The sequence below is a fragment of the Aedes aegypti genome, chromosome 1 (genome assembly GCF_002204515.2).
Source record: "Aedes aegypti strain LVP_AGWG chromosome 1, AaegL5.0 Primary Assembly, whole genome shotgun sequence".
NCBI classification, from domain to species: domain Eukaryota; kingdom Metazoa; phylum Arthropoda; class Insecta; order Diptera; family Culicidae; genus Aedes; species Aedes aegypti.
In genome coordinates, this window is record NC_035107.1 from 271,437,001 (window position 1) to 271,459,862 (window position 22,862).

Here is a 22,862-nt window from a genome sequence, read left to right on the forward strand (position 1 = left end):
TAACAAAATTTATTCAACTTCTATCACAATTTTTACAAATTTTGATACCTTTATATCAAAGTTAAAACAAAATGGGATACAGTTAACCGAATAGTTGTAAATTTTGCTATGACATTTCCAGACACTGAAAAGCACGAGCGTTGATATAAATTACAATTGGTGACATAATAATGTTATAATTATGTTATGCATTTCTGATCGGATGGAGCGCCCTCCCTTTTGCCAAATATCATCGACGTGAGGGAAATTCCCCGGAGGCACTTCGGTAGATAAAAAGCGATTATCTGCGTTTCAGTTCCCAACGGGGTCTGCCAACCAGATTCGCTCTCAGCAGGGCCGAGCAAGTCATATTTTCCGAGAGTGGGTCCAACGAGGGATATGAAGGCTAATGGAAATGGTGATCCCGAGCGGGGGTGCGGGTTGGGTATGCACTTGGCATGTCATTTCCGGCAGACAGATATTCCAAATATGGGACACATGTTACAGTGGGTGACACTTCGGTTTTCAGTTGTGGGTGAAGCGGTTCACTGGTTGACGTTAACTAACCGTGACATGTAAATTGAAAGTATGAAGGCGAATGCTAGTTGGTATTTATTTCGAGTTTCGAATAATTGCCTACCACGAACATGCTGGGTATCCTTCCAACGTTCTATGGAAAATACTCCTTATATTATATGGAGAATCTTTCAAATATTCTGCGGAGATTTTGTTTGGGTTCTCCGAGGATTCTGTAGAGAACCCTTCGGCGATTCTGTGAAAAATCCTTCAAGGATTCTGTGGAGAATCCGCACAGAATTCTCTGTGGAAAATCCTCACGGGATTCTGTGGACAATTCCTTCAGGATCTCTGTGGAAAATCCTCACAGGATTCTGTGAAAAAGTCATACTGGATTCTGTGCAGAATCCTCACAGAATTCTGTGGAGAAACCTCACAGGATTCTGTGGAGAATCATCGTAGAATTCTGTGGAGAATCCTCATAGGATTTTGTGGATAATCTTTAGAGGATTCTGTGGAGAATCCTCCCAGGATTTTGAGGAGAATTCTAACAGAATTCTGTAAAGAATCCTCACAAGATTCTGTGGAGAATCCTCGCTGGATTCTGTATAGAATCCTCACAAGATTCTGGAGAGAATCCTTGCAGGGTTCTGGGGAAGAATTATCACGGGATTCTGGGGAAGAATTATCACAGGATTCTTAGGAAAATCCTCTTAGAATTCTGGGGAGAATCCTCTCCGGTTTCTGGGGAGAATTCTCTCAGTATTCTGGGGATAATTCTCACAGGATTCAGGGGAGAGTCCGCTCAGGATTCTGGGGATAATCCACTCAAAATACTGTGGATAAGCCTCGCAGGATTCTGTGGAGAATCCTCGCAGGATTCTGTGGAAAATCCTCGCAGGATTTTGTGGAGAATCCTCGCAGGATTCTGTGGAGAATCCCCGCTGGATTCTGTGGAGAATCCTCGCAGGATTCTGTCGAGAATTCATAGTATTCGATGGAGAATCCTCACAAGATTCTGTGGAATATCTTCACAGGATTTTGTGGAGAATCTTCAAATAATCCTGTGGAGAGTTTTCACAGGATTCTGTGGAGAATCCTTGCAGAATTCTGTTGAGAATCCTCACAGGATTCTGTGGAGAATCTTCTCAGGATTTTGTGGAGAATCGTCACAGGATTCTGTGGAGAATCGTCACAGGATTCTGTGGAGAATCCTTGCAGAATTCTGTTGAGAATCCTCACAGGATTCTGAGGAGAATCTTCTCAGGATTTTGGGGAGAATCGTCACATGATTCTGTGGAGAATCGTCACAGGATTCTGAGGAGAATCCTCACAGGATTCTGTGGAGAATCCTCGCCGGATTCTAAGGAGAATCCTCACAGGAATCTGAGGAGAATCCTCACAGGATTCTGAGGAGAATCCTCACAGGATTCTGTGGAGAATCCTCACAGGATTCTGTGGAGAATCCTCACAGGATTCTGTGGAGAATCCTCACAGGATTCTGTGGAGAATCCTCACAGGATTCTGTGGAGAATCCTCACAGGATTCTGTGGAGAATCCTCACAGGATTCTGTGGAGAATCCTCACAGGATTCTGTGGAGAATCCTCACAGGATTCTGTGGAGAATCCTCACAGGATTCTGTGGAGAATCCTCACAGGATTCTGTGGAGAATCCTCACAGAATTCTGAGGAGAATCCTCACGGATTTTGTATGGAATCCTCACAAGATCCTTATGAGAATCCTTGCAGGATTCAGGGGAAGAATTCTCAAAAGATTCTGGGTGAAATCCTCGCAGGATTCTGGGGAGAATCCTCGCAGGATTCTGGAGAGAATCTTCAAAGGATTTTGTGGGGAATCCTCTCACGATTATAATGAGAATCCTCTCCGGATTCTGGGGAGAATCCTATCAGGATTCTGGAGAAAATTCTCTCAGGATTCTGGGGAAATCCTCGCAGGATTCTGTGGATAATCCTTGCAGGTTGCTGTGGAAAGTTCTCGCAGGATTCTGTAGAGAATCCTCACAGCATTCAGTGGAGAATTCTTCTAGGATTCTGTGGTGAATCCTCACAGGATTCTGTGAAGGATCCTCACAGGTTTCTGTGAAGAATTTTCATAGAATTCTGTGAAGAGTCCTCAATGGATTCTGTAAAGAATCCCCAAAGGATTCTGTGGATAATCCTCACGGGATGTCTTCTTGTCTTCTTGTCTTCTTGTCTTCTTGTCTTCTTGTCTTCTTGTCTTCTTGTCTTCTTGTCTTCTTGTCTTCTTGTCTTCTTGTCTTCTTGTCTTCTTGTCTTCTTGTCTTCTTGTCTTCTTGTCTTCTTGTCTTCTTGTCTTCTTGTCTTCTTGTCTTCTTGTCTTCTTGTCTTCTTGTCTTCTTGTCTTCTTGTCTAAAATTGCGGACAGATATTGTATCCGAGTAAGTGACGTTTGCAATGCCGATGCAAGTTTGTGATTATTTCTCTGTTAGACTAGGCAATATGAAAACATGTGGTAATTAAAATTACGTGCAGCTGTGATATTGTGGGTAGTCAACAAATGGTTGTAATATATGGTCGTTTTCCTTTGGCTGTATGTCGTTGCCGACTCATTTCACACTTGCAGTCTGCAAGACTCAGTCTGAATAATTTCCAAACTAGATTTCATTATATACATAAAACGGTTTATCAGATTGGCAATTCATTTTCATTCAGACAGTTGTCAAAATCTCAAACATGCTGTATATTATACCAAACCAAATTTGTATCCTCAAGGCAGTAAAAAATATTCCGATGTCCTTCCTCAAAGCAGGACAATCTGACCACACGACGAGCAAACGACTGTGAAGGCGGCTGGCTGTTGGAAATATAAATGTCACTTCCGGTTCCCACATAAATAATCCGACCTTTTTTCCTACGCTGCATTCTTGCAGCATGCTCCACATTCTCATCGTCATTCATCCCCGATAGTGTTGTTGGTTAGTTATGCTTCCTCGTGCCTTTGGAATGGTGAAGGCATCCCACAAGAAGGATTAGAATGACAACCACTTTGTTCGGTTTTTGGGACTGCGGCAGCAGCTCTGTCCGGTCTTCACACTACCCTACTGATGATGATGATAGCGATGTGATACAGGGATTATCTTTTCTGAGCAAAAGCCTTGAGTTGGAGAATTTTCATGCATAGAAATATGCAAAACAGAATGGAGATTGAAGGGAAATGGCACTCTAGTCAATGCTTGGTAGTCACCAATACAAAAAAGGATATGTTTGACAGTCTTGCATCTTCCATTGGGTATGAAATTTTGGCTCGTCGGCATTCGCTGACTCAGTTTTAAATTCATGACCAATCTGGAATCAGAACTGTAATCAAGGGGCAGTTTAACACGCTAGTTCTGAATGAAACGCCCATTATTCTTGATCAAATCGAACGGAACCGGCAATTTCTATTTCACCGTTGAGACACTCCATCAACACGAACGAATCAAAAGTAAGATAGACGAAACTTACGAAATCGCTCGCATTTGCAAACGACTTTTCATTTGACGATGAAGCACTTTCGCACACACACACATTTGCATTCTATTCCACTTTGGTTAGGACGGTCAATTTTATGCATATTTTGACAAAAGCTTATGTAATCTAGTCGGAATGCTAACATTCTGCTTTATTTCTTTCTGCCGACTAAAAAGGCTGAGTAATCAATTATTCCTTTTTAATGTTGATCTTGTACGTGAAATAATAAATTTTATTAGGGTCATTTTTGTGGCATGTAGTTTTTTTTCTGAAATGCTGGATTGATTTCTGAAAATTTTACGGTGGAATTTCCGGCGGGATTCGTGAAGGAATTGTTGTAGGAATTTCTAGTACCTTGAAGAAATTGTGAGTAGCGACCTAATTAAATTACCTTTAAATGCAGAAGATTATAATCAATCCCAGCCGAAATTCTAGTTGATTCTTTGTACACAGACTTCGGTAAATCACGGAGCAGCAACCATAGATATGTATACCATTTTGACTCATGTTCCGACAACTTAAGGCCAACAGTGATTAGAAATGTTATATAAATGGGCATAAATTGACTCATAATTGTGAAAATTTTAATTTCTCCACAAAATGTAACTATTAGCTTTTGGGTGAGCTGATAAAAATGTTCATTTGAATTTATTGAGAATAGTTTTAACATAAAATTATGGAACAACATTTTGATTCAAATGCCAAAAACTGTGTTCATTCTGTCTCATATTCCGAACACCTTGATTCAAACTCCGAACAGCGCGAATAAATCGTAGTCAAGTGAATAATTTCGCATATAAATTTATCTGAGATAGTTTTACTCTGGGAGGGAGGCACCGATACTACACACGAAATAAAAGACAACGTTATTTTGAACTGCAAGATAACTCCAGCTTGCCAACAACAATCAAGTTTCCTTTTGTTGTGCACCTTCGATCTTTCCTGACAAACATGAAAAAAGGGCCACAGTTTTCTATGCACTAAATATTCGTTTTCATTGGAAAAAGTAGAACGATGCGTTTTTCAATGCTTTATGTTCAATCAGATTAAATGGTGCTCACGTGACATTACTTGCGTTATGTGCATGAATTGATTTTCATTCGATTTTTATCACTTTTGAAGAAATACGAAAATGTGTTTTAATCAGTTACGCGCTTTTTTCATGTTAGTCCAATGTTGAGATCTGGGCTCACAGTGACAGTTCGTGACAGCGGAATCTCGGCTCACTATGACGTACAGAAATTTTGTATTGGTTTCTCCCTCCCAGATTTTACTGACCACAAACTAGAGAGTCATCACTACTCCAGAGGTATAGAATAGATTGAGAGATGATTAATTTATGTTGTAATTGGCTGCCATTTCCCGGTAATTTAATGACATATTTCGGCCATACATTTCAACCACATCGCCCTACAAAAACCAAGTGTTCGTATTATGAGTCTGCTCGGAATTTGAGACAAAACGGTACTCAGTCTAAGCTAAGGTAAGCTGAATGAATGAGATTTGCATTCTATCTAATCAAGTCACTAAAATTAGGAATTCTTGTAGAAAGCATTGTAATAGCTCATGTATTAGTTCTTGGAGGAATCCAAAATGTACGTCTTTGAGAAGTTTCTTGATGGTTTCCAGAATGATGTTCACTTTGGACGAAAGTAGTAAAACTGGACAGTCGATTCTTGATTAAAATAATCACTCCTACACCTATCACAACGATCATAATCGAATCGGTATCCACAATCCAAAATATATTCTTTTCAACAGAAAAAGCACTAAATGTCACTATGAAATGTAACAACTATGTCACTGCTGTACTGCCATAACAGTCTCAAATGTATAAGAAATCCCATAGACTATGGGCAGTGTAAATTCTCATCAGAATCACACTTATCACAAAGGAAAGAAAAACAATCCGGGTGGCGTAGCCTCGAGACCGAACCACCAGCGGAATCGCGTAAAACCCATCACGCAGAACGCAAAAACGTGACAGACAGTTGATAACACAACCGCTTGCAGCGTGGCCTACTGCGTTTCTTCCCACTGCTCCATATGCAAATTTCGAGCTCCAATTTTCCTTAAGTATCACAGTAAAACCCCCATGAGTCGGTGTTCCATGACTTCGAGTCATGGAACTATACAAAGATCAAAGTTTCATGGTTACTATGATGGTCCCCTGAGACAGCATTCCAAAGCAGGGTTGGGAAAAAATCTGAAATTCATTCTACAGTAGCCAAACAAAGCCAAAGTAGGCAAAGAGCCTTGAAAATCGCAAAACACCCGTTGCTAAGGGCAACCCAAAATTACTGTAGAAAAATGTTCTATTTCCCGCTGCATTTCCCGCATTTTAAGCCTTCAATGACACTAACGATTTAGAGAAAATCATGTACCCAATATAGGCTACTTGACGAGATTCACGATTTTAAACTACTGTAGTGAGAGAGCCACGTGATTTTCGCGAAATTCAAGCCTACTACTATTACCATTCCCAGCACTGTTCCAAAGTAATTCTGTTCCAGTTTTCCCGGTAAAGTTTTCGTCGTTTTCTCGATTTTCAATCCTGCTATCCTCTTCTTAGCAGTTTTTGTTCACTTTGGCAAAGTTTATTTGAACCCATATTTTGCAAAATTATCCTTACGGAAGTGCAGCCTGGTACCAAGACAATTGGACGATAAAAACCCCATATGCTAAAGTAAATCATCGAGGAATCCAAGTATTTAAGTTGAAGGTGTGTCAACATTATATCCATCGAAATTTCTTCTTGAAAATTGAACCTTTCACCTAAACTAAATAAGTTTAAGGCGAATATGAAACATATAGATAGGTATCTTTACTCGAGAGACTTACAGCCCAAGGAAATGAAACAAAGCCACACAAGTAGAAACACGTATCCCTATTTTATTTATTCAATTCTTAGTCGATTAACTATGTCCCCTGACATATTAAAAGCTTTTGTAAGTAAAGTATTATTTTCAATAATACATATCTGGATTGATGTGGAAAAAATGTTCAGTAACTAAAGAAAATTTTCGATACAATATTTTTGAGTGCTAAACTTATTAAACTTTTATTCTTATATGTACATGTAACAGACCAATCAAAATTCTACCAGGAATCAACAGATATAGTTAGGGAAGTGCTTCTTCAGTGTACAATTTCGAAAATTCCAAACATTTCAAAGTCAGTAATGGCGTCGGCCTCGTCCTGACAGTCATTGGAGAAGGGAAGGAATGTTAGTGTGATATCCATTGTTACTAAGGACCGAGTGTACCTCGCACATTCACGGTTGTCACGGGTAGAAGTTTTCGTTAGTGGGAAGGATTCAGAAGCTACAAAATCTGTATTCACCTTGGCGAGTGATGCGATGCATGTAACGTCAATTAAAACAGTAGTCTTTTCACATAGATGAAGACTAAATATAAGATATTTCGACACATATGGTGACGAACCATTCGAAGATTTTGTAAATACAGAAAAACACACGTGAGTTGTGTTTTCATGTTACGGTTGTAGGATGATGAAAGGAATATTTGTGCTATCCATTATTTTAAATGACTGAGTATATCTTTGCATCTATTCTAGTATCGAACGTTTATTTGTTTTTAAATCTTAAGAACAAAAGTATAGGAATATTTACTTTATTGTGTTTTGTAAAACCTTAATAAAAATATGCGGCACTTGTAGTGAAGATCCAATCATTGTTTTTTTATGCATAAACGTAACATTAAAACCGTTGTCACGAAAGAGATGTGTTTTTACACATATAATTCATTTGGAACATAAACATGAAACGAGCTCACCAATTGATAATCCATCGTTGATAGGGCACTTGCCAATCACTTCTAATTTCGTATAATTAGAATCGTAACATTGCGCACCGGACGCGATTGATCTTGATTTCTTCGCCGTCCCACAAGACTGCATGATCAACTCAAATATTTCGGTTTCAGCCCTTTTTTTAATGTCGTTATTTCAAAAGTAGTAGGCCTTGGAAATTTGATGTCTTCGGCAGTTATTGTCAGCATAAAAACGATCAACTTTGCTGAAGGAACCATACAATAAATCTGCCATTTGACCGAAATGGCATATGAGCCATTTATGAGAATAACACTAAAAAAATATGACTTTATCTCAAAATATCGGCCTCATTGAAAGAATCATTCCAAAGAACTACAGGTTGTTTCCGCGTTTTTTCGATTCTGCCCAGTGTGCGCCATTTAAAATAGTGCACATAAAAAAAAGATTTGTTTGTTCTCCATAGGTTCAGGCTAAAACTTAAAAAGCTATTTGAATATTTCAATATTTTAATATATTTTTCAAAAAATAGGGTTCATTTATAATATATTTATCCTAATTTCAAACACAATTTGTTCAAACTCGATGAAATACAAACAAAATTTGTGTTTCCAATCAAATTTGATTGCATATCAGATAAAAATGCGTTTTTAAGAGCACGATTCTAAAATGTTACGTTAAATGTGAGTAGTCCTTTCTGAAAAAATAAAACACCGAAAAACATATCCAGATTACATGTTTCTTCGATTAACGTGATAAAACTAGTTTTGACAAAACTTTTTTTCCGCCCATTGTACACTGAAGAAAACATGATATTAAAACCATAATCTTCGAAGAACATTTACATAATGTTGGCGTTTAAATCCGATAGCTACCGCTACAAGTGAATAAAAAATTAAACAATCTCACCCCATAGATAGGGTGCCATTGGGTCAAAGATTGATGAAATACGATGCAAACAAGACAAAAAGACGTCTATGGTGTTTGACAAGGCTAATAAACCTACTGAAAAATACGATTATACCAAAAAATTGAACAGCTTTGTGCAATAAGTATGTAAAAGCAACATGTTTCGACAAGTTTAAAAATTCTCTTGTTTTTTTTCCTTCAAATTGCACTCAAAGTCTTATCCTCAATGCCATATAGCCCTTTCAATTTCCCCAAAGGTGTACTGGCCGTCAATTTGCCGAATTTAAGTTTTTTTATCTTATCAAAAAGTCATATAAATAAATAAGTTTTCGTAATATTTCGCTCCCTTGCACCAGTAGTTTCCTTCGTGTTACAGTAGTGGATCAATTGATGGAAGCCGTTCTTTTAATTAATGTATGTAAATGAAGAAAAATCTCAGAGATGATTGTGGATTGTGGATTGTGGCTGCTCAGTCAAGGATGAAGGATCAATTGGTGATCTCGTTTCATGCATTTATTTCATTACTGTAACATATCTATGGCTGCGTATTCAATCGTTACAACGGTTAGTCGTAAATATAATTTTTCAACAAACTATGAATGGTTCGTTACTGTGAGTGTCGGCATAAACTCTTATTTATAAATTATTTATATTTTACATATTATTATTTTGTTTTTTTTTTTTTTCATAACACCCCTTTCCTTTTACCTTTATTTATGTATAAAAAAATGAATGGTTCGACAATAAAAGTATAGGCTTGCAACATGTTAACTTTATTCAACAAACTTTGCATAGTTCACCATTGTAAATGCTTGCATACGAATGTTCTGTGTATGAATAGAGACACTGAATTATGCACATTGAAGAAGATTATGGCCAATCCCATTCGACCTTCTAGTTGATTATTTGTGCATCTTCACTGACTTCGGTTAATCATGGAATAGCAACCATTGATGTGTGTAGTCAGTCTAAGCTAAGCTGCTGTAGCCATTAACTTCTAATATCGGTCGAGAAAATTGCAAGGATATTAAAAAACATTATTAGAATGCTGCTCAGGTGATCTCAAGGTTCTATAAGATGACTTGACTGTTTTATTGATTTTTTTTTGTAACATCCTTAATTTTGCAAATATCCCAGGAGTCTGATCACTTAGAAAGATGACGTCTCCGGCAAAATTGTTCAGTAGCTCAAGGACTCGCATTATTTTGGCCAAGAAATTCAGAATTTGGCCACTAGACGGCGCTAGTGAGCATGAAACTTGCATATCTCAAGATCCTGGCCACTCATAAACATGGCGTCTTCGACAAAGTTGTTCGATAATTCAAGGACTATCCTTTTCCGAGCTAGTTGGTTCATTTTGCCACCAGGTGGCGCTAGTGAGCATAAAACATTTGTTTTGCAAATATCTCAGGAGCCTGATCACTTAGAAAGATGGCGTCTGCGGCAAAGTCAGGATCCTGAAATATCTTCAAAACAAAAGTAAAAGTTCCATGCCCCCTAGTGCAACCTAGCAGTCAAATTCCGAATTAAATAAGATGCCATCAGATAGCGCTTCACCTTCAGAACAACTTTACTGGAGACCCCAAGTTTCTGAATTATCTGGATTTTGAGATATACCGATTTCAAACTGTGGTCTACTCGAACTTTATATAGTGCGTTCATTATTATGCGACTTCCATGTACATTTGCTGATTTTACCGCATTATAAAGGGCCATACTGTAAATAAAAAACTGTCGAGTATTGTTCTTAAGAAGATTATTGAGGAATACATTTTGGTTTGGTGTCGATAGTTTCTTTGTTGCAAAATGATTGCATATAAATCACAACTGTTGTACAAAAGTGTGACAGCCCAAAGGTTAAAAAATTTTCCGTCAGAATTTTACAAGTAGCGTTCAAAGATTACGGTTTTGATACCACATTAAAATAAAAATTTTATTCGATCTAAGTCTGAGCTGAGAAATTTAACCTTGTTTTTTCAGTGTTTGAAAAATTTCACAATTCTAAGTGCAATTGTGAAGAAAATTAAAAAAAAATATAACAAATAAACTAAAAAAAAAAACTTTTGCGCGGGAGTGTAAAGTCGATTCACGTCGTTGATTACCATTACACTGGAAGTCTTGTCTTTTAGAAACAAACAAGTTATACCTTGGAACTCTTGTAAGGGTACAAATAAACAAATATGGGGAATGTAACTTAAGATTTTAACAATCCAATTTTTCCAAAAAAAAACAAGAAAAAAGATAAATTGACCACCATAGTTATGATATTTAAGGAAGTATTACAATACTATGTAACATACAACTTGATTTGTATTTTCCTCAATATTAACGACAAAGGAAGTAAGCGATATCATATCGCGTACCACCAGCCACCCACCGGAAGAAAGGCTCAAAGTATCGCTCCCTGGCACTGACTGCTGATTTGTGGTGATTACACTCTTTGTCTGCCGCAATAAAGACCCTTCAGTCACAGTTCCAGAGCCATTACACAGGCAGTGTGGTAAGTGTGGGTGGATTTTGGTAAGGCGGCGCTAGAAGCTCTTTATCGCTTCATCTGCTGTCACCTCTGATGTCACGCCGACGACGACAGTGACATGATGGCCCGGTTGACATTGTCAGCGGACGTTTTGATCGTAAAAAGCGTGCCAATTGGGGGAGGGAACGACGGGGGTTGTTACTTCACTTCAAGTTAGGGTGAACAATTTACTTCGAAAGTTGATAATCCTTGTAGTTTGAAATACGGTAGAAGAAAGCACCAATTTTTGACTCATCACTATTTTTTACCCTTTCATTGTAAGAAAATCCTAAAATTGACACAGAATCCTTGTACATAAAAGAAAGTGCTTTTCCCCTAATGCTCTTTAGGAGTTCGAAATGAACTGGTTTCCTACGACAATCTAATGTCAACTCTTATGTTATTCGTCTAATAAAATTCCCGCTCACCGGATCTCAATTTCGTCGTCATTAAACCAAATCGCAGCATAGTTTTACGGTATCAGCTTCTAATGCAGCGCACATACCATCGAAGCGCCATCAAAAGAGCAAATTTCCCGGAGCTCACATCTCATAAAACATTCTCACACAAACCTATCAAGATACGTAAGCCGGAAACGTGATCGCATTTCGTTCGCAGTTCCATCACTTGATGTGTGCGCGCTGTTGCACTTACTCGAGTTACCTTCCGTCCGTCCGCGCTATGCATCATTCATGTTTCCCACGAAGCGAATCGGAGTGGTCCCAATTTTACGATTTCATGGCAGAAATTCTGCATTCTCTGGATATTACTATTTTTAACAATTACAAGTATTTTGGAACATGATTAAGGATTAAAGACTCTAATTTGGACATAGCAAACATTTGTTAATTCCCATAGATCAAATTTTTAACAAAATTGCTGTTTCCATATATTTTGAGGCTCTTAACTAAAAACAAAAACGATTAGACAAGAGAAATCTTCTTCAATAAATTGATTAGTCTTGAAAGCGCCTTTGAGCAAGGTATCTGCTCGAGGTGTATAAAGAATCTGTTCTTTAATTATTATATGCTGTACTCGTAGTGTAAAAATTTTATTTTTGACAGCTTTTTGAAAACTGGACCCCTTTGCGAAGGGACCTTCTTCTGGCAACAGCAGCGTTTACACAGAAAAGCATAATGATGTGGAAAATTTTCCGAATGTATGGCATATTTCCAGAACCGCCACCACAGCTATCGAAACCGAAGGCCATCCTTTTCGGAATACCAAATGAGACGGGGCAGGCAGCCAATGTACTTGTAAGAAGACGTGGCGAAACATTTCCTTCCGCTCCGAATGCCTTCTTCAGGGCAGTCAATCATCCTCCTCAGCTCCAAGGCGACCAAGATCGACGTTGGATGTAGCGAAATGTGTATCTGAATGGGGAATTTCGTGTGGAAATATTCCGCCTCCCCTCGTGCTATTCTGAGCTGTATGAGGAAAAGAACGGGAGTTTAAACGGTGGAGGCGTGTCAAAGTCTTGCTGATGTGAAACGGTGATCGTTTTCTAGCCCGTTTGCTACTACTAGAAACGTTCTACGTGTAACGAAAATTGATGTGACATTACCGATAGCGCAAGATGATAAGGAAACGGAGTGAACGGGTCATAATGTTCATTGGATGCATACTTTGTAGATGGGTATCAATATGGAAAGACATTGATTGGTTGAATGGAAATAGTTTTTGAGTTGGAAAAGCAGATAAAGAGACAAGAAGACAAGAGGACAAGAAGACAAGAAGACAAGAAGACAAGAAGACAAGAAGACAAGAAGACAAGAAGACAAGAAGACAAGAAGACAAGAAGACAAGAAGACAAGAAGACAAGAAGACAAGAAGACAAGAAGACAAGAAGACAAGAAGACAAGAAGACAAGAAGACAAGAAGACAAGAAGACAAGAAGACAAGAAGACAAGAAGACAAGAAGACAAGAAGACAAGAAGACAAGAAGACAAGAAGACAAGAAGACAAGAAGACAAGAAGACAAGAAGACAAGAAGACAAGAAGACAAGAAGACATGATTCTCACAGGGAGATTCTCTTCGAATCTCAGGGAGATTCTCTCCGCATCTCAGGGAGATTCTCTCCGAATCTCAGGGAGATTCTCTCCGAATCTCAGGGAGATTCTCTCCGAATCTCAGGGAGATTCTCTCCGAATCTCAGGGAGATTCATTCCGAATCTCAGGGAGATTCATTCCGAATCTCAGGGAGATTCTCTCCGAATCTCAGGGAGATTCTCTCCGAATCTCAGGGAGATTCTCTCCGAATCTCAGGGAGATTCTCTCCGAATCTCAGGGAGATTCTCTCCGAATCTCAGGGAGATTCTCTCCGAATCTCAGGGAGATTCTCTCCGAATCTCAGGGAGATTCTCTCCGAATCTCAGGGAGATTCTTTCCAAATCTCAGGGAGATTCTCTCCGAATCTCAGGGAGATTCTCTCCAAATCTCAGGGAGATTCTCTCCAAATCTCAGGGAGATTCTCTCCAAATCTCAGGGAGATTCTCTCAGAATCTCAAGGAGATTCTCTCCGAATCTCAGGGTGATTCTCATCGAATCTCAGGGAGATTCTCATCGAATCTCAGGGAGATTCTCTCCGAATCTCAGGGAGATTCTCTCCGAATCTCAGGGAGATTCTCTCCGAATCTCAGGGAGATTCTCTCCGAATCTCAAGTTGATTCTCTCCGAATCTCAGGGAAATTCTCTCCGAATCTCAGGGAGATTCTCTCCGAATCTCAGGGAGATTCTCTCCGAATCTCAGAGAGATTCTCTCCGAATCTCAGGGAGATTCTCTCCGAATCTCAGGGAGATTCTCTCCGAATCACAGGTAGATTCTCTCCGAAAATCAGGAAGATTCTCTCCGAATCTCAGGGAGATTCTCTCCGAATCTCAAGGAGATTCCCAGGGAAATTCTCATCGAATCTCAGAGAAATTCTCATCTTATATCAGGGCATTTTAAACTTATTTTCAAGGAGGTCCTAATGAATCTCTGAAACTCAGAAAAATTCTCTCCGAATGTTAGCGAAATTTATAGAAAGCTTCTCACCGAATCTAAGATTTTTTTTAACGAATCTTTAAAAGATCATCGGAAATTCTTTGAGAAATCAACGCAGAATATCAAAGACTTTCTTGGCAATGATTCTCGAATCTCAAAGGGGTTGTCTTCAATCTTCAAACAAATTATCGATGGATCTCCAAGAGATCTCAAACCGTTACACTAACGGTAGCTAATGTGTATGTTATTAAATCCATGACCTTCATTATATTTCTTCAATAGATCTTACAACCCTACAGTCTACTCAATTATGATCTCCGAACTGATGTGCCACTCAGTGCTATCATCATCTTCATCTTCATCCTCCTCGTCGTCCTCGACTTCCTCCTCCTCATCCTTGTCCTTCTTCTTCTTACTCTCGTTCTTCTTTTTAATGTCCTTCCAGTCGTACTCAGAGCTTATCCCCCCGGCGTAGTAGTAGTCATCTGGATCGTCCGATGTCGCTGGATTAGCTTTCGACTGTTTCTTTTTCGGTTGACCGGGTTTTCGATTCGGTTTCGTTTTTGATGGTTCCGGTCGCCGGGGTTGTCCTATAGGTGGATCCTGCAGTTGGCTCGGGTACTGAATGCTGGACTGATAGCTTCCAAGCCATTGCTGACTCGATTGATATTGATAGTTAGATGGCGGTAGCGGCATGACTACGTATTGTGGTTGTGGATATCCTGGTAGAAAATACTGCGGACTTGGTTGAAAGAATCCTGGAGGTTGAAGTAGTGGCTTAGTCAATGGTCGCGCCGTCGTTTTATTGGCAGGATTTGAAAGGGTTCCTGGTGGGATTTCGGTTTGGTTCTGCAAACTGCTCCAACTTTGTCCGAAGCCGGAAATTGCACCGCTGATACCTCCCTTTATGCTTTCCCATATATTCCCTAACAAACCTGAACGGGTTTCAGGGGCCGACTCTGAGCTTTCGGATGATTCAGGAATGATGGATGTTTCCGCTACATCTATATTGGAAGGATACGCAGGATCTTTACAGGCGCAGCAACAAGTGAAACAACAGCAAGGTTTTGTGGATGCTGCCAAGAATTTTCCTAACAATATGGCGAGTAAAAACCAACGGACCGTCATCTTACATGTTTCTATCGATCTACTGCAAGCTTATCAGACTTGTTTTCAATATATAACCATCTGCCAGTCGTTAACTTGTGGAACAGAACCACATGGCCGTTTAAAAGAATTTTTCACAAACAAATGTGAAGCTGGCTTCCAACACACTCGAGAACGCAATGCACAAAAAAGTTGCCTATCTTTAGGCTTCTACCATCGACAGAAGTGGTTCATTTTTGCTCGTTGAATCTAATTATGCCAAGTGTTGCTCACCTGGAGGAAAAAAAACGCAACGCCGTAAGTGCCCACCCTTGAGTGGGAAAACGTGTGTCGTCATAAATCCGCACTTTTCTGCTGTACAGCAAACAGCCCTTGGCCGAGTTTACTCATCTAAACCCACTTTTCCATCATTGAAATCGACCATCATTCATGCCGCTGAATAATGCTCATATTAGTCGTATTCAGTTCTATACCATTTCCCAGAAAGCATTTCCCGGAATTGATTGATCACTTTTTCACGGCTTTTGTTATATTATCTTTAGGGTTCAAGATAATGTCAATTTCGACAAAATCAATACCTGATTGACCTTTGTCAAAGTATGTTATTGATAAAAAAAAGCTTGAATATCACAAAATTAAAAATGGCACCTGGGATAGAATTGATCACTATATAATCAAGCAGGTTTAGCATTTAAACCAAATTCTAATTTACTGAATTTGGGTCCCCTGAACCAAAAAATCACAATTCGTGTTTGATTATTTTATTAAAACCGAGATGAGCGAAGGAAGATGGAGTTGGAGCTACAGATGCGTGCCGAAGAAAAAGAGAAGCAAAAGGCTTGGCAAGCGGAAATGCTCCGAAAGTAAGCGGAGCAGATCGAGCGAATGAAGGCGAACCAGGAGTCGTTCGAGAAGAAGATAGCGGTCATGTCATGGATAAGCAGTTGACGGAGTTTTCGATCCAAAAGGGTCCACATCGGCGTCAGAAATCGGTGGCGACGGTCGTGCCAGCAAAATCAACGAAAAGGTGTTGAAGCTGAGCAAGGAGAACGTCAAGAAGCTAGCGGCAGACGACGATGATTTGGACGAGGATAGCGAGGACGACGAAGAATCCGAAGTGTCGAGCCAATCTTCCGAATTGTCGGACGAGGAATGTCCCATCCCTCGATCTAGGCACCTCAAGTGGAAAGGCAATCAGAAGGTGGATGCTGTAAGCCAAAACGGGATTGATCAACAGCGGACTGGACCGACCAAGGCGCAGCTAGCCGCGAGGAAGGGACTAACTTACAAACTCCAAAAATTCTCGGGCTAACCAGCGCGGTGGTCTCTGTTCTATGCCGCCTACAAAGCTTCTAACGAGGCCTGTGGTTACATGAACCACGAAAACCTTATGCGACTGCATGACTGTTACTGCTCCCTCAATCAATCCCGAGGGTCATCGAGAAGCTGCGTCGACATTTTTGATGCTATTGTCGCATTGCTGTTACATTCACATGCAAGAGGTTTCAAAACATTCATTTGTGACATTCAGGTTGCTACTGATACATTCTTACTGCAGCCATGAATGTATTACCTGACATGGATGAGAGTAGCGTGCAATTCTTTTCAGCCTCCCATGAACGTTATGCTGTTGTGGATGACGGGAATGCAAAATGAATTTAAAAAAAATCACGACGCAGCTGCGATCGTAGCGACAACTCTTCATACGTTTGCTTCTGATCCAAATCGCCACTTCAACACAGCTGCGTTTTCACTGCTGCACAATAGACCGATGCACGAGGACACTATTTGACGTTTGAGCGGTTCCGTGTTTTTTACGTGACCATGGCAACGAGTGAATTCGGCACCGCTCAAACGTCAAATTAGTGAACTCGTGCATTGGTCCATGGACCTTCGACACACACTAATTTGACATTTGAGCGGTGCCGTATTCACTAGCTACCATGGTAACGCTCAAACGTCAACAACTGAACTCGTGCATTGGTCCATTGGAGGAGAGGGCGTTCAAAGAAGTGGCACAAACGGAGCACCAGGGTTTTTTTTAGGTTTGCTTCTACCCTCTTTATTCGTAGGTTTCTGCTTCGAGCCGTTCTCGCACAAGGTGCTGTCCATAAACAAAGTGGTCATCTATGGGGGGAAAAAGGCGGGGGTAGTTTGTTTGACCAAAGACCACGATCGGCACATTTTTTTTTTTGTATAGACGAAAAACCGACCGACGAAGGAAGAGGAGTCTATAAATAGAAAAATAACCCGTGAGTTATGGACAGCCCTCAAGCTGGTACGGCTGGTTGATCTTCTTCTTTCTGGCGCTACGTCCCAACTGGGACAGAACCTGCTTCTCAGCTTAGTGTTCTTATGAGCACTTCCACAGTTATTAACTGAGAGCTTACTGTGCCATTGACCATTTTTGCATGCGTATATCGTGTGGCAGGTACGAAGATACTCTATGCCCAGGGAATCGAGAAAATTTCCGTTAACGAAAAGATCCTCGACCAGCGGGATTCGAACCCACGACCCTCAGCATGGTCATGCTGAATAGCTGCGCGTTTACCGCTACGGCTATCTGAGCCCCAGCCCCGGCTGGTTGATACAAGAATGAAAAGAAAAACATATTTTAATCGGCGCACATTATGAGTGGCACATTATGATAATACAGATTAACGTCTACTACAGTAATTCATTACAACCATGATACATTTATTGCTGACCAAAAAATAGTCACAGTCGCGCATGACTTTTATTTTCAGTATCACATGAAAGTTTTTGTTGCATGAAAGTCATGGTAGTCTATGTGTGATTGTCACGCTCACTACAGTTTTTGACGGTACATTTTGGTTCACTGATTTCGGCTGCCCAGAACAACTACTCGAGAGCGTTGCTGAAAACCAATCAGCTGCTTAGAATTTTTTGGTTTCTTCTTCACACTTGTGTCTACCCATCTTTTGATATAGCAGTTTCAAAATTGATTGCCTTGTATGAACTTTTGCCACACGAAGTATGAAATTAGTGTGGGGCAAAATATCACAGACTGAAACACAAAATATTGATTATTTTGCGACAGAAATAATTTCTGGTAAATACTTCAAAACAGAGTTAAGTGTATTAGATTCAAAAATAGCAGTTTTTTTCACAAAACTTACGTTAAACACGAATTTTTGGCGAGATTTCGCGCAATTAGGCCTATTCTGCTAAATTCAAAGGTGTTATGTAGATTTCAGGCAATTCACAAATTTTTCTGTGGCTCGAGCTATTGTCCTGTTGATCCGAATATTCACCCACTATAGGCCAAAAATGGTTTCAAAACATTTATGTAACAACTAACTCACATCAAAGAATCCTTACAATAGGGCAAAAGCTATGTCCATTTAGAATCCGGAAAAATAAAATCATCGAAAAATCTCGAAAAAAATTGATAAGTTTTAATTCCTCAAAACATAGGTAATTCACTGTAAAACAAATATCAATACAAATCATTTCTCGTCGTTTTTCCCGAGCCGTTTTTCGATTTTTCTTGAGCTTCTGCTTGATTACTACCCAAAATCTCTCGATGGGCCGGAACTGCGGGCAGTTGGATGGATTTATGTTTTTATCGATGAAACCTTACCTTTGGATGAGTTCCAGACTGTAGTGGCAACTTGCCATTTCTGACAAAAACTCCATGAGACCTTTTTTTTTGGTAAATTTGTCCATAAAAGCTAACATAAACTTTGCAGGAACATCTCCTCGTGCCATCGCCATGTAGAATTGTTGGCCAGGAAGCAGTCCGAAATCCATTAGGGTGATGTGCTAGTATCCATCGTATTAAGCATTGATCAGTGAGAACTGCAATTTTCCCAGTATTTCAGTGAATGATGCTGATACGAACCGAAGCCAAATAATTCTTTCTCAAAACGGCTTTAGCATTGTACAATAAGATTTTGATAAATCTTGATTTCTTTTTGGAAATAATGCAAAGAAATTGCATCTTTCCGTATTCTCAATCCGTCGTATCGTTTTCAATTCTGTCGCAATCAGTTTCCAGATTCGTCTCACAACTTACGGCTCTCTGTGATATATTGAGTGGTCAAAACACACCATATCAACGCTATAATAAAATGTTTTACTAGAATATATAGATCTACGGGCATCTCCCTCCATTCCTTCAGCATGATGGAACATACTTATTTTCTTTAAAATTCATTGTTCGCCCAAACATATGAACACAATTCCTTTTGACCGTACAAATATGGCATTTGCTCACAGTGCAGCGAAAACAACACAATCAAAGGAACCGCATTTTTACGTCGAGCATCGCGCACACATTGATGCGCACAAGCTTTTTTTTTTCTCAGTACGACGGATTGAACTTTGTTTACATTCTCAATTTTCCGCGGTCGGTGAGGAAATTGCATAAAATTTCGTGAATCATAGAACTTTTACGGCGTGTGATTGGAATGAAATCCTTCAGTGAAGAAATACGAAGGTTTTCCATAGTGAAAATAAGTGCCTGGCGAAGTATGTCACAAAGGGGAGCGGGAAGAAACTTGTATCATAAAGTGGTGTGACTGGTGTCGATCGTTAAGCATTTCTCTCAAATCGTGTTCGTCCATGCAATTTCGGTGAAAAAATGCAAAGTGGATAATTGAACTGAAGTTGTTTATCGAAATACAGTAGTTTTATTGCGTTTCTGGTGTACAAGTGTACAAACCATGACAGCTTTCACAAAAATACACTTGGGAAATAAATCTATGATGCAGGTAAGTTGGAATATCCGCCGTAGTGGAACATTTCAAGTTTGATACGACGAATAATATCGCTTACGGCGAAGTAGAACGAAACCCTATGACGTAGGTTTCATCGTCGATGAGCAGGCATCCTTGGTACTTCGTCAAAACCTGCTGGTACAATTTCCAAGCTCGAGATTTGGTGACGAAACTTCGCTTCAATATTCCGTTTAATTGCTTGCTGGCTCGATAAGAACGATATCCTGCTCGCAAATGAATTCTTCGAGAGGTACTGCGAGCAGCCGCGTATTTTTGAACGATTTTATTATCTGATAGTCTAGGGTTTGATCTGACAGCTCTCAACATCTTCTGGTTCAGCTTGGGATATTATCAAAGACAAATTAAAGACCTCCATGTCCCTTGCAGTTGCCCAAAATTGTCTGGCTCATAAGGTAATCTAGAATGCCGTGAAAAGTGTACTGCGATCTGTCAAGCTTGGGTACCTTTTGCACTACCGAGGGACCGAATGCAGTACTAGAAGTGGTACCCAATCTGAGCCCGAGTGGGACGGACCTGATATTATATTACACTACGACACTTATCTTGAGGCACTCGATCCACGCTCTTTTGCTCCCTGAAACGGTTGAGCACATCATACACGGTAGATTTAGCGATCAACGTTTTTGCAAAAAAAAACACCGTGAAATCTATACCTAGATAAACAAACCGCAGTAAAAGAATGACTGCAGCGGTCACTTTCCATGCCGCTGCAACCCAATAAATGATTCCGTATTCTAAGTGGACATAACTTTAGCCACGCCTCTTACTCTCTCACTTAGATAGTATTCAAACCCCCATGACATTTATAACATGTGTTTTGAATTGTGCTAGAAATCTTAATATGAAACTTTTGTCGTACTCGCATTTTTCCCCATTTTACTTGCCTATAAAAGTATGACGATCTTCTATGGATTTTTTAGTAAACTTTTTTTTTTCTCTGCAAAATGTTTCCTTTACTCCACATTAAGGTGAAACAGCTTTGGAAGGCACAAATCTCGCGAAAGAAGCATCACACTACACTGCTATTTCTATTTTAGCTTTGTGCACTAGCAGAAAGCTTAAAATTAGAAGATTGTCTTTGTATGTTCATCATTTCAGCAGATTAGTGACTTTGAAATCGTGAGTAGGGGCAGAAGCCGAGATATGTCACCATATAAAATTGACATAGGTACATGTTAAAAAACGTTTTAGAAAAATACAAATATTGTGCAGACCCATATCGATAAGTCAGTCCCTGTATGAACTTGCAGTCTTTATAGTAACTGCAAAACGTGAGTTATATTCAAGTTAACATTTTACGGTCATCAATAGCGTCAAAATGAGTCATCTATGTGGTGGCGCTTTAGGAATCGAAAATGCAGAAAAGTACCAGACTCATATGACCGTTTGCATGAGAGAGTATATTTTAGAACTTTGAGCGCCCTTAAGCGTAGTTTTGCATGCAATTAAGACCCAAGTAAAAATGGAGCAAACTTCATAAAATGAAAAAGAAGTTTTCTGCTTCAAAACTGACAAATCAAAATATAAATAAAAACACACAGCTGTTTTATTTTAAAAATTAAACAGCTGTGTGTGTTTTTCATTTTTGACATTTCCTCCATTTTTATTTGCGCATTAAGCTTTTATAGCATATCAGGTCTCTAAAAAGTAAGCATAGTTATAGGTGCGGTTCAATTCCCGATCAAGTCAAAGTTTTTTGAGGCTTGTTAAGATATCATATTTCGGATGATGAACTTTCGGAAAAATATCATTGTTTTTTTTTTTAAACAAGGTTCATATATCGATTATACTGTACACAGTTTATATGATTATGAATCTGATTTAAAGTTTTATTTGGTTATAAACATTAACTGTACAAGTTTTTTTTAATTTGTTGTGCCAAATATATACAGTACTGGACATAATAAAGTACGCATTGGCCGTTTTTCCATACAAAATGGTCAAGTTTGGAGATCTGAATCTCAGCTTTTAGTGGTCCAATTGATCTGAAATTTTCACCACAGCCTAGATATAACATAGATTTTACTCAATTAAAATATCACTGCATTTGAAACACAATCTTTTAAATTATTGAAAATCTCTCAATTTGCAAAAAATTGCAAAATTTAATTTTGAAAATATTTTGAAAACAATCAGTTTAACCGAAAAATGATGTTCTGCAAACTTGTGTGTCTTATCAAATTGTACATTTTTGCAGAAGGACATATTGCTCTAAATATTTTCATTTAAAAATTATTTTTACTTTAAAATTTTGTCATTTTTCTCGAAATTTGAGATTTGCGATAACTTAAAAGTTCGTTAATGAAAAACTATGAATTTCTAGCCTAACAAATTTGAGGTTACTTTCAAGCTGCGGTGAAAATTTCAGGTCAATCGGACAACTAAAAACCGAGATATAAGACTCCAAACTGTACTGTATATGGTAATTGGGATTTTGAGGGGTGTAGGGGTCATTTCATTTTCAGTCATTCTTTAAGGCCTTATTCGCCCAAGTAAAATGATAAAAGGAACTCATAAGTGAGGCGCTGGAGACATAATCATATTTTGGCTTAAACTGTTTTTTTTTTTTTTGTGGTGAAACATGATTGAGGTTTCAAATAAGTGTGATATGTGGCTCTGTCTTGCTGTAAAACTGTGAGCCGTTGACGATATAATTTGTTTTTGTCAGTTAAGTTTTTACTGATAATTTTATTACGTAGAATGTTAATATTTCACATCCGAGAATTTCTTTTCTTCCAAAGATAGGCTGTTTTTAGGTATGCTTTGAAAATAATTAAGATCAAGAAATCTTATTGGAATATATACACG

At 39.1% G+C, this 22,862-nt stretch overlaps 1 protein-coding gene across 8 annotated transcripts in view; it reads left to right on the plus strand.

The window, feature by feature from the left end:
• The window catches only part of LOC5576390 (sodium/calcium exchanger 1), a 641,354-nt gene that overhangs the window by 611,425 nt on the left and 7,067 nt on the right, over positions 1-22,862 (plus strand). The gene's annotated exons all lie outside the window — the stretch shown is intronic.